Consider the following 15,655-nt stretch of genomic DNA (forward strand, 5'->3'; position numbering starts at 1 on the left):
AACAACAACTGTGAAGGGCGGACCTGTCGTCCAGGACTTGCATTCTCACACATGAGCCAGACACAACGTTTGCCTCACGCAAACAGTGTGGGACTGACCTAGCAAAAACGAGGGCAGTTGCCTCAATTCACATGGGTGCCCTGTCAACTTGCTTTGAAGGCCCAAAGCCCATGTGGGCCTTACAGGAAATTCAGCATCTTTCACTTACTTATTATGTTATTTGCCTTTGTTTTGAATGTTTCAGCACTATTGTTACAGGGGAACCTGGAGAATTTTATAATTGCTTCCTGTTTTCAGAATGCTTTTCATTCATGATGTGAAAAACAAACAAACAACAACAAAAAATGCTGGCGTTTGTTTGGAAGGTTGTATTTTTGAGCAGAGCCATTAGAGAATTTCACAAAATGAGAACCAGCCCTTGGATGTTCTCCCATCACATCATGTACTTTGCAGCTCCAAACACTCAAAAAGTCTTTTAGAATCCGAGGATTTGAAAAAGGGGTGAGAGTAATGCTAAAATGAAGAACCCTGTAGCACAAATAATTTAATATGTTTTCAATTCCTGAGATTTTAAATGAGCCCCTCTTTAGAATCATACATTTAAATAGTCTCTGAATGGATTTCCCCTCCCAAACCCCAGGTTTTTCTGTTTCAAATCAGATCTTTCCTGGATTTGAGATCATTTTGCTTTGTTCAGGATGAAAAAAAAAAAAAAAGAGCTTTATTATCTTAAGAATGAAGACAGCGCTTTAAAGGGCCAGCAATATGCTTTTGGTCTGTAAACCCCCTACCTCTCAGTGGCAGTTTATACACATGTACCTTGTACGTTTCCCATGTCTCTTTCCAACTCCAGCATACCGTGATCACCTCTACAGGGCGCTCATAAAAAGGGCCCTGGGACCCAGTGGTTGGCAATATCGTTAAGGTGTCCTTACTCATCACTACGCACTCATTAAGTCCTCGGTGGTCGCTCTAAACTTTAACTCTTTACGACCAGCAGTTCAAGTCAATCAGTTTCCCATGATTACAACAGTACCAGGGATGCTGACTACTACTGGTGGTGAAAGATTTAAGAAAACCATCTAAGGAAATTAGCTGGAGGATTGTTGATTTCCTTTGCATTTAAAGAGGAAACGTTGGAGGTGTGGGGACATTCTTCTCATTTGCTCCCACATTGTTGGCTAATGTTGCCTGTCTCATGGCTGGGAACAAGTTCAGTGGACAGGCTTATTGCTTTTGTGCCAGATGCTGAGATTTTCCCAGATGCTTTAAGTATATGAAAGAAGAATCTTGCTTTGCTCCCATTTTCTAGGGTTACATTTTACTGTTTGCAGTAAAAGTGAGTGGTTAGCAGATCTATTTCTCTGCCTCCGGATCTGTTGATATCTTTCATTTTCTGCAAGCCAGATTGCTTATGAGTTACCATACCTGAAATATTTGCAGTCACCATCAACATAAGACTGTGATGACTTGATTGCAATAAACAACTTCTTTAGCTTCATATCAGCGTTATATTAAGGCTCGGAGTAGTTAGACAAGAACGTGTACTTTGATATTTTCCTTCTATGCACATATACACAAAAGTAATCACTTTAGAGGCAACACCATTATCTTGATTTTCCAGGACAAAATAACCTTGCATGCAAAAAAAGCCAAACAACTGAACACAACGCACACCTAAGCAATCACTGGCTCTTTATACATTTGTTATTCTGTTTGACGTATACAATAAATCGTAATAGTTACCAAATTACTGTTCGGTTTCAAATGATGTGCACACATCTATAATCTTAGTTAGCTGCTTGCTGGTCTGCTTCAGGAATGTCATTGCATCCTCCAGGGTAATTCTATATCAATGACTTTTCTAAATAAATCTAGTTGCTGGTTTATATTAATGAACTGTCACAGTTCCTATTGTTTTCCCATGGCCTTGCAGCTGTATTCCTTCACAGGTGCTTGGCAAATTAAAATGATGCTGGTTTGGGGTTTCAGCTTGATACAAAATCACTCCTTTAACAGATTGTTTGGAAATTATTCATGCAAGAAACACATCTTTACTCAAGACATTCAGCTTTTCTGCTTAACCAATACCCATGCTTTTATTGACACTTTGCATTTCAGTTTTCCTTACCAAAGAAGTACAAAGAGATTGTCTTTCTTACTTAGAACATTTCTATTAAAGAAGTGCAAGCATTGGAAGCCTTCATTTAATGATTGTTCTTTTCAGTCTACCCTAAACTAACACTGTGTTCACAGATCACAAACATCAATTACAGATGTTTGCAGATTATATATCTTTTGGGGTTGTTTTTGTTAACGTTCATTACCCAAGGGATTAATGCAGGAAGAAATTATTACATGCTAACTATCTAAAACCACATTAAATATTCCCTTTTGGATCTATTATAGCCTTTATTTAAAAATACTATGCTCAGGCTTCCCCTGGTGGTGCAGTGGTTGAGAGTCCGCCTGCTGATGCAGGGGACACGGGTTCGTGCCCCGGTCCGGGAAGATCCCACGGATCCCACGTGCCGCGGAGCGGCTGGGCCCATGAGCCATGGCCGTTGAGCCTGCACGTTCAGAGCCTGTGCTCCGTAACGGGAGAGGCCACAACGGGGAGAGGCCCGCATACCGCAAAAAAAAAAAAAAAAAAAAAATACTATGCTCGTGACTAACTCCTGCCAGTGCAAATGAGAAGGTTTAACATGTAAGTACCTACTCAGTGAAATTATTCATCCTTCTTTTCTTGATTGTGCTTTCTCCCTGCGATGCACCTCCCTAATTCTCAGTTTTCTTTTATCATCCTGAATTCCTCAATTCCTTTCTTGATCTCATGGAGGCTGCTACCAGAGCACTTTAGCTCTGACCACTGGGACTACAGACAAAGAACTAGAATGAGCCAAGGTTTCTTTTGGCCATGCCAGCTATAGACTGCCAACCTTTGGATTTCTTTCTATGTGAAAGAAAAATAAATGTCTTATTTCAGCTGTTACATTTTAGTCTCTGTTATAGCCAAACACAATGCCTCACTGACATAGATGTGTGCAAGCTTACTGGTAGCTATTGACCGCCTTCATTATCAGTAATCTTGCTTTGAGGAGCACCTCAGTACACAAAATGTGCAGATGCTAGTAGGGGCTTAACACTTGTGTTTTGAACCAATGAATTGCAAAGAAGAAAGTGGTGGAAGGGAGCATTATCAGCAGAGGAAGTGGACTGAGCAAAAGTCCAGATGCCAGCAAAGCATATTTGGAAAATGGGGAGTAAAGCAATTGGATTCATGGTGGGAAAATTACTGAGATCTAATTTAAGTGGGATAGGTTGGGACCCAAATGGAAAGGGAAAACAAGCCCAGGTTAACCTAGCACTTCCATTTACCTGCAGTCAAGTCTGCTAGGTAAGCACTCGATTAAATGGTGCCTCTTGGGAGTCTTCCTTCCCCAGGGAAAATCAATTGTATATATGTGTGTACACATACACTCACACACACGCTCTCATCCGTGTTTACAAACACTCATATGTCATGTTGTAAAATGTCACCATTGCCCACTGTATAGCGACCCTTTGTCTGCTCACTTCTCTGTAATGTCATTGAGGACCAAGTCTTGTCTTACTGTCTTTGTACCTTTGATGCTTAGCATGGAGCTTGGCCCATAGTGGGTACTCAACAAACGTTAGTAATAATTCATTACTAATTATTAGTAATAATTAACAAGTAGTAATAGTTACTACTTAAATAGTATTTACAATTAGTAATAATGTAGGGAAACACTATTACTAATGATGTAATAATTACTTGGGGAGACAATGGAAATTTTGAAAGGAGACAATAATATCCCCAAATAGATATTGTTATTAATTAATCTGTTACTACTGACTTGGATGCTTGGAGGAAGGGAAAAAATAAATGAGGCTATAAAATGGTCTAGGTTTAAAGAAACCCCTGATTCTGGGAGAGCACCAGGAATAGAAAGTGAAGGGCAGATACAACGATTATTGTGAACAATATCAAGAAAGCAGCAAGCAGATTAAATTTGTTTTTGTTTTTGTTTTTGTTTTGTTTTGTTTTGTTTTTGTTTTGTTTTGTTACGCGGGCCTCTCACCGCTGTGACCTCTCCCGTTGCGGAGCACAGGCTCCGGATGCGCAGGCTCAGCGGCCATGGCTCACGGGCCCAGCCGCTCCGCGGCATGTGGGATCTTCCCGGGCCGGGGCACGAACCCGTGTCCCCTGCATCGGCAGGCGGACTGTCAACCACTGCGCCACCAGGGAAGCCCCAGATTCTTTAATAGGCTAATAAGCATTGTGAATCATCAAGGTTAAAGTATAGTATAGAGCCATCCTGGACTTCTTGACCAAAGAGTCCTTTATTCTCTCCAACATCTCAAATGACTGGTGCTCCGTGGGTCCCGCTTTGGAAAGCATTGCTCCACTCACTGCTTGATGAAAACAATCAAAGTTTATTGAAGAGGTCCAAACTGTGGACCACACTGTGGAATAAAATCAAAATACTCTTTATTCTTGAATGGTGGTTCCCAATATTGACAGAATCACCTGGAAATGTACAAAAAAAAAAAAAATCGGAGGTCAGGCAACACTCCCAGATATTCTGACTTCACTGTTCTGAGGTAGGGCCTGGAAATTAAGAGCTTCTTTGGTGTTTCTAAAGTGTAGCCTAGTTTGAGAAGATCTGCTCTAGAATAATCTTAAGCATAATTATATACCTAAAACTACAAGTGACCCGGATTGGGGTTCTAATATCAATGTCTAATTTCATGTCATTTAAGGAACCATCAGCAACTACTAGGAAATCATCGCTTTTCTGATCAGGACTTAGATTTCTCTTCTTTTGCCTAAGGTTCTTCTACATTTTCCACTTTCTTTTTTGTCACACATAGGTCCATGCTGGGATGCCATTCCCATCTATCTGATGCCTTATTACATTGTATTACATGACCTTGCATTCTCTTCTCATTCAGTTGCCCAGTGTTGATACAAGTACAGCTTTTATCAATGGCGTTAAAAGAGTTGGCTTCTTCCAACACCTATTCTGCCAAAAGCTTGACATCAGTTATTTATTCTTCTGCTACTTGCATGATGCCGCAGCTCCATCACATCTTTCTCTCTCTTCTCGGAACTCTGTCTTGTTGGCATGGCCAGTTGCCTCTGTGTTCTGCCCTGTGCAATGTGTTCTGCTTGCTACAGAAGAGAGAAGATGGCGGTCTGATGTTGCTTTTATTTTTGGCAAGGAAAGTGACTTTCATACTTAGTTTGAGATGGAAATGGATTTCTTATTTCAGGAAAAAAGGAACGTCGACGCTAGGACATAGCCTGCTTGTGTCTATTAAACATTCTTATTAATTTTAGCAGCTCAGCAGATCACTGTTTCAATATTTTGCTACCATTACCATGTGGATGACTCCACAGTCTAGGATGGTTGCTCCCATCCTGCCTTAGTCCCATCTCAGGCGAGCAGCCCTGCAGGAAGCACAAGTTTCTGGTCCCAGAGGCAGGTGAATCTCTCTGCGTGAAGAGAGTCAGGACCGTTAAAAGCTCAATCATAACTTGAGCCCTGAGTGATACCAGAGACACGAAGTGATGCCCACAGGAGCCTGTGGTCAGAAGTGAGGAGGATGAGCTGGGAAGGGGAGGAGTAGACGACTAAATATAATTGAGAGGAAAGTGGGGAGAGGCGGGAAACAGAAGGAAAAGAAGGAAAGGAGGGAGAGAGGGAAGAGGAGGGGAGAAGGGTAAAAGAGGAAAGGAGGGAGGAAGGATGGCAGGGGAGAGGAGGGGAAGGGAGGGGAGAACTGGGACAGAGTTACAAGAAATTCTCCCATGGCCTCAGGTGCCATTTAACTTCATCCTTTTCCTAAACGTCAAAGATCATATCAACATAACTAATCCTTATTCTTCTCTGAAAGATTATGATCAATAACAGCTTTATGAATAGTGGTGATATAGAGTTAAGTGAGAGCAATCAGTGATTGACTAGAATTCAGATTATAGTCACCTATTCCCCCAATTATTTGGGAAAAAGCAAAGGTCAAGTTTTAATTCTAATAATAATACACTATCTCATGGACATATTAGGAAGACTTTGAGGTTACCAGTACAAGTATGGCCTGCCTTTTTAAATTGGTCAGATGGAATGATATCCCCATCTACAATGTCCTTTATGACTTGGATTAAGCCTTTCCCATGGACTTGATTGCTGGGGCTCTTTCATCAAGCTTCTTGTTAATATTCCTTGTAATATTCCCACCTGTTTTGATGTCACTCTGGCTCATCCATCACCCATTGTTGCGAACAGGGCCACAGGCTCATTCAGCATCGTGGCAAACACTCTAACGCAGCTGGAGATTTATTCTATCGTCTCAGGCCAGGCTGGTCCAGGCCTTTGACTCATTCACTGTACACCTTGACAGTGTAATTGTGTTGAAGAGTTTTCTTCCGTCACTGGCGGAGTCTAACTGCAAACAATGGAGGAGGGAACTATTTTCCGTGAGACCTGAAACAGGCTCATCTACTATGGATTCTCCCAAGCAACTGGAACCCTGAGCAAACATGGAACAAATTTCAGGCACAGATGGAGCGTACACACACACACTCCCTCCCCCTTTCTCTCTCTCTGTTTCTCTCTGTTTTCTCTTCTCTCACTTTGCCCAGATTTTGAAATAAATTCTGTTTTTTTCCTTACTTCTTTCATACAGCTTGAATTCTCAGATGCTATGAACTCATATTTCTCATTCTATAATCTACCAAGTCACTGATGTCTCTAAGAATGTTGGTGTTTCATTTAGGGTTAATTCCTTAAAAATACGCCCACATAATTAATGCAATCTTCCTGCGAGTTATGCTTGGCCTTTTCCCCAAATGCTGCACATTCTCATGTTCTCAGTGAAAAGAGATGGCCTGATCTTTCAGCAAGGGTATGATATGGCTTTTTAGTGACTTCTATTTGATCTGTGGGTACAAAAGAGGAATAGGATTCAATTATACCTTGGAAAAATAGGTGCTGACCTCCCTTACATTCTTTTTTTTAATTGAAGTCCAGCTGATTTACAATGTTGTGTTAGTTTCAGACGTACAGCAAAGTGATTCAGATAAATATATATACATATAGTGTATATACATGTATATATATATTATATATATATTCTTTTCCAGATCCTTTTCCGTTATAGGTTACTGCAAGATATTGAATATACTTCCCTGTGCTGTACAGTAGGTCCTTGTTGTTTATCTGTTTTATATACAGTAATGTGTATCTGTTCTTCCCAAAGTCCTAATTTATCCCTCCCCTCCCCCCTTCCCCTTTGGCCACCATAAGTTTGTTCTCTGTGTCTGTGAGTCATGTACACTCTGAGTTCAAACTCAGCTTAGAAGTCATTTCTTCACCAGTGTAGCCATGCAATACTTTACCTGCTTTGTATAGATCCCACATCCTTTGTGTCTGAGCAGGCAAGGTGGAGAATTGTCCACATATTAGGCCCTCCGTATGCTTTGTTTTGATGTAGCACCTCAAGGAACAGGTTCCATCAGGGTGGATGTTCTGCTGGTTGTTGATTCGGTCTCAGCTTCCTCCAGTGACAGCCTGTCTCAACACTGTCAATACCTCTTCAGCGTTGACAATAAGCAGACGTGATGGCAGGCTGTTCTTGTCTGCTCACTTAATGACTTCGCTGATGACATGCAGGTGTGCACTGGTGTTGTACCTAGTCTTGGAGCTTTCGTGTTCTGCTGAGTAGAAGGAGGGCTGGCTTCTAGCCCTGTGAGAATATATAAAACTATTCTGGGCGCTTGCCAGCTCGAGATGAGCGATGTATGGTCATAATGACTCATAATTTTCAAGATAGCATTAAGGAAATGTTAGGTCACTTCATCTAACAGAATGAAACGCATCAAGAACATGCTTTCAGTTAAAAGCACTTGAGGAAGTTATTCTACACCTGACACATGACAATTGTAACATTGTTCAGTCTTTAAAAGCAAGGAATCTGAACATGAGTCCAAACATTCAATAACAAATTTGCTTTGCTAATTTTTGAACAGTTTTACTCATCCTTCTAGAGCATGAGAGACAATAAAGTTAAGGATTTATGCACAAGAACTCTGCAAATAAGCTGTCCTGATTTCAGTCCTAGCTTTGAGCAAGGTCCTAAACTTTCCTGTGACTCAGTTTCCTCATATATACCATTGGAACAGTTAAAAGTACCTACCTTTTAAGGCTATCATTAAAATCAAACCATGCCTGGCACATAGTATATGCTCAGTAATGGTGAGCTGTTATTAATGGAGCTGAAAGCAAAAAGGAGGTGAAATGATTTTTCTTTAGACTAGAGAAAGAGTCTGAGACAGACCTGGGAATTCAAAGCAGGTCTTGAGATCACCTCTGCACAGCTGCATCCAACAGATAATATCCCCCCAGACAATGCCAGCTATCAGTGGTGATTGAGTGATTGATTCCTTTATATCCACTTGCTTGTTGACGCTGCTGCTCACCACTTTTAAGGACATCTTTCCCCTGGAGTTGTTTGTTCTTTTTCTCAATTGTCATCTTGGGTGTCTAGTGCTGACACTGCTATTCAAGTCTTGGACTGCTTGTGCAGGCTGTGCACCTGTCAACACAAAGCTTGACGTTGCCTCTCATGCATCAATTACCAGTTGCTCCAGAATGGAAGATGGTGAAGGGACACTCGTGAATACACTAATTGCTCAGTTTCCTTAACTGAGCCTACAGGACTATGCACATTTACATATGACTAGACTTAACTTAGCCAATCATCAAATATTTATCATATATCTATTATATGCAGGTTGCAAAGATGAAGGGAGCAGAGGGATGACTAAAGAGAGGAAGCATATTTTTCAGGGCCTTGGGTGGTTGGACACAGTGCTAGGCACTTCAAATGACTTGTTCTATTCAATTCTCATCCCACTTTACAAATGAAAAAGTGGAATCTCAGAGAGGTTGTGCCGGAAACAATCAAACCTAGGGTGGCTGACTACAGAATTGACCAAGAACAACTGTAAGAATGGAAGATTGGTGAATAATCATCCAGAAAGAAAATCAATAAGGAGACATTGACCTTAAGTGACATGTTATACCAGATGGACTAAACAAATAAATATAGAATATTTCCATTCAAAAGCAACAGAATACACATTCTTCTCAAGTGCACATGGAATATTTTTCATGATAAATCATATGTTAGGGCACAAAACAATTCTTAATACATTTAAGAGGATTGAAATCATATCAAGCTTCTTTTCTGACTGCAATGGTATGAAACTAGAAGTTAACTACATGAAAAAAATTGGAAAAATTCACAAATATGTGGAGATTAAACAACATGCTACTAAGTGGGTCAAAGAAGAAATTAAAAGAGAAATAAAAAGATACCTTGAGACAAATAAACCCCAAAATTTGTGGGATGAAGCAAAGGCAGTTCTAAGAGGGAAGTTCATAGCAATGAATGCCTACCTCAAGAAAAAAGAAAAGTGTCAAATAAACAACCTAACTTTATACACCTCAAGAAACTAGAAAAAGAAGAACAAACAAAGACCAAAGTTAGTATAAAAATGAAATAAGAAAGATTAGAGCAGAAATAAATGAAATAGAGACTGAAAAACAGTAAAGAAAATCAATAAAACTAAAGTGTGATTCCTTGAAAAGGTAAGCAAAATCGACAAGCCTTTAGCTACACTCACCAAGAAAAAACGAGGACTCAAATAAATAAAATTTAAAATGAAAGAGGAAAAGTTATAGCCAACACCACAGAAATACAAATAATCGTAAGAGAATACTACGAATAATTATATGTCAACATAATGGACAACCTACCAAGACTGAATCACGTTGAAATAGAAAATCTGAAGAGACTGATTACTAGCAAGGAGATTGAATGAGTACTGAAAAAAAGACCTCCCAACAAACAAAAGTTCAGGACCTGATAGCTTTGCTGGTGAATTCTACTAAACATTCTTTTATTAAAGAATTAATACCAGTCCTTCTCAAACACTTCCAAAAAATAGATGAGAAGGGAATCCTTCCATACTCACTTTACAAGGCCAGCATTACACTAATACCAAAACCAGACAAGGGTGACACAGCAAAAGAAAATTATGGGCCAGTTCTGTGATGAACATATATGCAAAAATGCTCAACAATATATTAAAAGGATCATACACCATGATCAAGTGGGACTTATTCCAGGGATGCAGGGATGGTTCAACATCCACAAATCAGTCAGTGTGATACACCACATTAACGAAATGAAAGATAAAAATCATATGATCGTCTCAATAGATGCAGAAAAAGCTGTGACAAAATTTAACATCCATTTATGATAAAAACTCTCAACCAAGTGGGTATAGAGGGAGTGTACCTCAACATAATAAAATCAGTATGTTATGAGTCCACAAATAACATCATACTTAGCAGTGAAAAGCTGAAAGCATTTCCCTTAAGATCAGGAACAGGACAAAAATGCCCACTCTTGCCACTTTTATTCAACATGGTATTGAAAGTCCTAATCAGAGTGGTTAGGCAAGAAAAACAAATAAAAGGAATCCAAATTGGAAAGGAAGATATAAAGCTGTCATTATTTGCAGATGACATGATACTATATATAGAAAGCCCTAAATACTACATCAAAAAAAACTGGTAGAACTAATAGACAAATTTGGTAAAGTTCCAGGATACAAAACCAATACACAAAAATCTGTTGCATTTTTATACACTAATAATGAACAATCAGAAGGAGAAATGAAAAGAATCCCATTTACAACCACATTAAAAGAAATAAACTACCTAGGTATAAAGTTAACCAAGGAGGTGAAAGACCTGTATATTGAAAACAGGACATTAATGAAAACAATTGAAGAAGAAACAAAGAAATGGAAAGATATTCTGTCCTCATGGTTTGGAAGAATTAATATTGTTAAAATGTCCATTACACCCAAAGCCATCTACAGATTCAGTGCAATTCCTTTCAAACTTTCAATTGCATTTTTCAAAAAAATAGAAGAAATAATCCTAAAATTTGTATGGAACCATGAAAAAACCTGAATAGAGAAAGCAATCTTGGGAAAGAAAAACAAAGCTGGGGGCATCATGCTGATTTCAAACCAAATTATAAAGCCATAGTAATTAAAACAGTATGGTATTGGCATAAAACAAGACACATAGATTAATGGAATAGAATAGAGATCTCAGAAATAAACCCACACATATATGATCAATTAATTTACAATGAAGGAGTCAGGAATATACAATGCAGTAAAAACAGTCTTTTCAGTAAACAGTGTTGGAAAAACTGGACAGCCATGTGCAAAAGAATGAAACTCAACCACTATTTTACACCATACACAAAAAATAACTCAAAATAGATTAAAGACTTGAAACTGTAAAAATCCTAGAAGAAAACATAAGCGGTAAGCTCCTTGACATAAGTCTTGGTGATGATTTTTTTGAATCTGACAACAAAAGCAAACACCAATAAGTGGGACTACAACAAACTAAAAAGCTTTTGCACAACAAAGGAAACCATCAACAAAACGAAAAAGCAACCTACTAAATGGGAGAAAATATTTTCAAATCATATATCTGATAAGGGACTAATATCCAAAATATATGAAGAACTCATACAACTCAATAGCAAAAAAACAATCTGATTTAAAAATGGGCAGAAGATCTGAACAGACATATTTCCAAAGAAGACATACAGGTGGCCAACAGACACATGAAAAGATGCTCAACATCACTAATCATCAGAAAAATGCAAATCAATACCACAATAAGATATCACCTTACATCTTTTAAGTGGCTATTATCAAAAAGACAAGAAATAACAAGTGTTGACCAAGATATGAATAAAAGTGAACCCTCGTGTACTATTGGTGGGAATGTAAACTGGTGCAGCCGCTATGGAGAACAGTATAAGGTTCCTCAAAAAATTAAAAACAGAACTACCATATGAACTACCCAGCAGTTCCACTGTTTGGTATTACCCAAAGAAAATGAAAACACCAACTTGAAAAGATATATGCACCCTCATGTGCATTGCAGCATTATTTACAATAGCCACGCTATGGAAGCAACCTAAGTGCCCACTGATGGATAAATAGATAAAGAAATTGTTGTATGTAAATATACAATGGAATATTTTTCAGCCATAAAAAGATTGAAATCTTGACATTTATACCAACGTGTATTGGACCTCAAGGGCATTGTGCTAAGTGAAATAAGTCAGAGAGAGGAAGACGAAAACCATATGATCTCTCTTACATGTGGAATGTAAAAAAGAAGAAGAGGCTCCTAGATACAGAGAACAGATTGGTAATTGCCATAAGCAGGGGGTAAGGGGTGGAAGAAATGGGTGAAGGGGGTCAAAAGATGAAGAGAAAAAATAAACCAACAAATACGGTGTATTACTGAGCAATACCTTCTCACTTGTGGAAATTTATCTAGGAGATTTTTTTCTTCAGCAGATAATCAAAGAAGTGCACAAGTATACATGTGCGCACGTGTGTATGTATATATTCACACGTGTGTGTATCCATTACTATGTTGTTACAATACTAAAACACTGGGAATGATTTAAATGGGTAAGCAATCATGGTAGGATTACACAATAGTATACTGTAGAGGTATTTAAAATGATTTTTCATATATATATGATGTTTTATACATATGTATGATGTTTATACATATATATCATTTTATATATATATATATACACGTATATATATTCATTAACAGGGAAAAATATCCAAGCCATATTTTTGAGTGAAATGAAATGCCATGTTAGAAAAAAAGGGCGAATAGTATAGTCTCATTTCCATCAAATTATATATGTAAATATATCTTAGTCCCTAAACTCAAATATGAAAGAAATAATCATATATGTGTATATGCGTATATATGTATGTGTATATATAGCTCAGAATTATTGAGTTGTAGTTCACATATCATAAAATTAATCATTTTAAGGTGTCCAACTCAACGGTTTCTAATATATTCACAGAGTTGTGCAAACATTACCACTATTTAATTTTAGAACACTTACTAAATGACCCCAAAAGAAACCCTGTGCCCATTAACAGTTACTCCTCATTCCCCTACTCTCAGTCTCTGGCAACTATTAATCTACTTCCTATCTCTTAGGATTTGTCAATTCTGGACATTTCTTATAAATGTAATCATACAATGTTACCAACTTCTTTCACTTAGTTCAATGTTTTCAAGTTTTCTCTATGCTATATCATGGATCAATACTTCATTCCTTTTTATGGGTGAGTACCATTCCGTTATATGGATTTACTACATTTTGTCTACCCATTCATTAGTTGGACATTTGGGTTGTTTCCACTTTGAGGCTATTGGGAATAATGCTGCTATGAATATTCAGGTACAACTTTTTGTTTTTGTTTTTTGTTTTTTTTGGCGGCACGCGGGCCTCTCACTGTTGTGGCCTCCCCCGTTGCAGAGCACAGGCTCCGGACGTGCAGGCTCAGCGGCCATGGCTCATGGGCCCAGCCGCTCCGCGGCATGTGGGATCCTCCCGGACCGGGGCACGAACCCGTGTCCCCTGCATCGGCAGGCGGACTCTCAACCACTGCGCCACCAGGGAAGCCCACAACTTTTTATGTGGACATATGTTTTCTCTTGGCTATTAGGAGTGTAGCTGTTGAATCAAATGGTAACCCTATGTTTAAGATTTTGAGAAACTTCCAAACTATTTTCCAAAGTGGCTGCACCGTTTTATATTCCCCACCAACAATGAACAAGAGTTCCAAATTCTCCACGTCTTCTATACTTGTTACTGTGTGTCTTTTTGATTATGGCCACCTTAGTGAATGTGAAGTGGTTATATATAAATATTGTTTAATCAACACAAATCCAAGTCCAAGCCTCTGTCCTTCTGTTATGGGACGAAATTCAAACTCTGTAATTCTTGGGATCATAGAGTTGTGTCAAGAGGAAAAGAATCCGAGAATTTGGCTTAGGGTTGAGATAACCAGGAGAGAATGCTCCAGAAATGTTAGAGTGAACTAGACAGGAAGGGTCTCTTTTTTGATTCTAGATCAAAATGCACCCAATCAACTTGCTTAGTGATCGAATTGCTGAACTTAGATACTTAGCCAGAATGTTTCATTTAACTGTTGTTTATAGCAATTCACGTTGAATGGGATGGTTTTAACAGGTTCTGTTAAGTTTTCGTTGATTGGTTTTCATTCTGTCTTCATAGCAGTAGCTCAAGGAATATTCTATGTGGAGGTTGCTAATCGATACAGGGTGGTTTAATTTTCTCATGAAATATTTAGTATACAAAAATATGCTTCATTATTAGGAGCCAAATTTCTGTATTCCAAATATACATTCATTCGGTTAGTATTGACTCCTTTATGATCTTTTCAAAGTAAATTTTCTACTTTGCCAACTTTTTTGCATTTTTTTTAGGTTTCTTTTGCCAGCTTTTCAAATAGTATGCTCCATTGCCTTTTTAGTTTATTTTTTACTTTTTAAAATTTTTTCTTTTTAGTTTTTTTTTACACATTCTTTAGAACTTTTTGGATTTTAAATCAATTTATTTTTAATCTTCTTTTTATAATTCCACAGTTATCATGAATGTATATCAAAATTTGAAGTATTAATATATGAATCATTATAATAATCCAGTCAAGGGGACTTCAATTCCTTTGAACAGATTTACCCTTTCAGGTCATATCCTCTTTCATGCTCCCAGTTAAGTCAGTGTATCCCAGCTGCTCCTTATTAGAGATCAATTTTTTTGCATTTTACAGAATTCGAGAGTATGTAGAGTTTATTGCAAATCACAGGATTTGATGGGTTTTTGTTTTTTTTTAAGTTTAGGTTTAATTTGGAATTAGTTTAAGTTCAGTGCAGTCATTTTACCAAGTAATTTTGCCATAGATTTGTCAGACACCTTAGCTTAAAGTCCAGTTCATGTGACATCCAAATTTCAGACACTGGTCACTTCTCAAATGCTTGAAATATATGCAAAATATCCATTTCATTTAGCAGGTTTATGTAACTAAATTTTAAAAGGCACAAAAGGCAATGTGCCATGCATTACTTTGTAAAATAATTTATTTGACTCCTGAATACCTTGGATAGTTAAAAGTTAACGATTAGGTGTCTATTATATGAATTGTCCCTGGTCTATTTTTTAGTAAACATTTTTGGAGCAAATTATAACTCAGTGTATGGTACTGTGTGATTCTTTAAATTAGATTTGTCTGAATATACTTACCTGAGTGTGACCTGTTAGTGCTGCCATAATTTGAATAAGCAGCGTGTTATTCTTAGATAGTGTCCCCTGCAAAAATATCTCAGTTAGAGTGACTAATCCAGGACAATGTAAATCACTAAAGAAGTAAAACAAAATGAATTCTTTTAATTTCAAATAAAGGAGTTTCCTTTCGTGTTGGCTTCTAACATATGACTTCCTCATAAAGATAGAAGTTAGGATCTGGTTAGAGCTTATATTTAACATAAAATTGAAAGATTTTAAAATGAGGCTCCTTATACCAGTAGATGTTTACCAGACAATGACGTAATGGGCGTATGATCTACTTTGGGAACTACGGTGAGCTCCTTACCCGACACCAGGCATGAAATAAGGGCAG

The sequence above is a fragment of the Delphinus delphis genome, chromosome 13, assembly GCF_949987515.2.
Source record: "Delphinus delphis chromosome 13, mDelDel1.2, whole genome shotgun sequence".
Classification (NCBI taxonomy): Eukaryota; Metazoa; Chordata; class Mammalia; order Artiodactyla; family Delphinidae; genus Delphinus; species Delphinus delphis.